We start from the raw sequence: 2,360 nt of genomic DNA, 5'->3' as shown, positions 1-2,360 counted from the left end.
CGCCATTCAGGTGTTCTTCGTAGTGCTGCCGCCACCTTTGGATCACCTCACGCTCGTTCGTAAGAAGGTTCCCGTTTATGTCCTTACACATATCAGGCTGTGGCACGTGGCCCTTACGTGAGCGGTTTAACTTCTCATAGAACTTTCGTGTGTTATTAGCGCGGTACAGTTGCTCCGTTTCTTCACGGTCTCGATCTTCCTGCTGGCGCTTTTTCCTCCGGAAAATCGAGTTTTGTCTGTTCCGCGCCTGTTTATATCGTGCCTCGTTCGCCCTCGTGCGGTGTTGCAGCAATCTTGCCCATGCTGCATTCTTCTCTTCCACTAACTGCTCACATTCGCCGTCATACCAGTCGTTTCTCTGATCCGGGGGCACCGTGCCAAGTGCAGCGGTTGCGGTGCTACCAACGGCAGATCGAATATCTCTCCAGCCATCTTCAAGAGATGCTGCGCCTAGCTGCTCTTCCGTTGGAAGTGCCACTTCCAGCTGCTGCGCGTATTCTTGGGCTAGTCTACCGTCTTGTAGCCGCCCAGTGTTAAGCCGCGGCGTCCGACTTCGACGCGTGTTGTACACCGTCGAGAGTTTTGAGCGCAGGCATACTGCAACGAGGTAGTGGTCGGATTCAATATTCGCACTGCGGTAAGTGCGGACGTTCGTGATGTCGGAGAAGAATTTACCGTCGATTAGAACGTGGTCGATTTGGTTTTCCGTTTCTTGGTTAGGTGATCTCCATGTGGCCTTGTGGATATTTTTGCGGGGAAAGAAGGTGCTTCGGACTACCATTCCGCGGGAGGCTGCGAAGTTTATGCATCGTTGGCCGTTGTCATTCGATACGGTGTGCTATCCGGTCCGATGACCGGTCTATACATTTCCTCCCTTCCTACCTGTGCGTTCATGTCACCGATGACGATTTTGACGTCCCGCAGTGGGCATCCATCGTATGTCTGCTCCAGCTGTGCGTAGAACGCTTCTTTCTCGTCGTCGGGTCTCCCTTTGTGTGGGCAGTGCACGTTTATGATGCTATAGTTGAAGAAACGGCCTTTAATCCTCAGCTTGCACATCCTTGCGTTGATTGGCTGCCACCCAATCACGCGTTGGCGCATCTTACCCAGCACTATAAAGCCGGTTCCCAGCTCATTGGTGGTGCCACAGCTTTGGTAGAAGGTAGCCGCTCGATGCCCGCTTTTCCACACTTTCTGTCCTGTCCAGCAAATCTCCTGCAGCGCCACGACGTCGAAGTTGCGGGGATGTAATTCATCGTAGATCATCCTGTCGCAACCTGTGAAACCTAGCGACTTGCAATTCCATGTTCCAAGCTTCCAATCGTGATCCTGTATTCGTCGCCTAGGTCTTTGCGAAATTCGCAAGCCAAATGGCGACTACACTTCTTCTGATGAAGAATCGTTAGAGCACTTATTTGATAGCGGGTTTGTGCATTACTAGGCCTTATTCGACCTAATGCAAAATGCTCTTCAGGTAGTTGAAAGTTGGTGTCGCCAATATGGCCTTTCGGTCAATCCGAATAAAACATCTTTTGTTCTTTTTACGGAAAAACGTAATCGTAATGGTATTCGTACATTACATCTTTTTGGTTCTGAAATCAATGTAACTGATCAAGTAAAGTATGTGGGTCTAATTATGGATTCAAAGCTTTCCGGGACTCCTAACATTGAGTTCAGAATCAAAAAGGCGTGTATGGCTTTCGACCAATGCCGACGAACCTTTGGTAAAACTTGGGGTCTTAAACCCAAATATATCAAATGGATTTACACAACAGTTGTACGACCAATTTTGGCTTATGGATGTCTTGTGTAGTGGCAAAAGGGGGAAGTGAGGAAAATTCAGTCTAAATTAGGCCATCTTCAAAGGATGTGCCTAATGGCAATGACTGGTGCGTTCTCTTCAACTCCCACGGCTGCTCTCGAAGTTCTCTTCGATGTGGTACCACTACACATACATCTCAAACAAGAAGCATTTTCTTGTACTTACCGACTATGGGTTCTCGGTTTTATGGAAGAGAATCCTGTAAACCGCAGTTCTACACACACTTCGTTGTTACCGCTTATGGTTAATTGGGTCAAAATTTTCCTTGCTCCACAAGTTAGTAGTTTTCCTTATAGGACATTTTCGACACAATTCCCCTCGCGGGATGAGTGGACATCTGGCTATTTGGAGAGAAGTATGTCGGACAGCATTGTTTGTTACACTGACGGCTCCCTCCTTGAAGGTAGAGCAGGTGCAGGCGTCTATTCGCGTGAGCTAGGATTGGAACAGTCACACTCACTGGGTACACACTGCACTGTCTTTCAAGCGGAAATATTTGCCATCATGTGTGGAGTGCAATCTGCACTGCAGCAACGCA

The sequence above is a fragment of the Armigeres subalbatus genome, chromosome 1 (genome assembly GCF_024139115.2).
Source record: "Armigeres subalbatus isolate Guangzhou_Male chromosome 1, GZ_Asu_2, whole genome shotgun sequence".
NCBI lineage: Eukaryota > Metazoa > Arthropoda > Insecta > Diptera > Culicidae > Armigeres > Armigeres subalbatus.
This window is presented reverse-complemented; position numbering follows the sequence as displayed.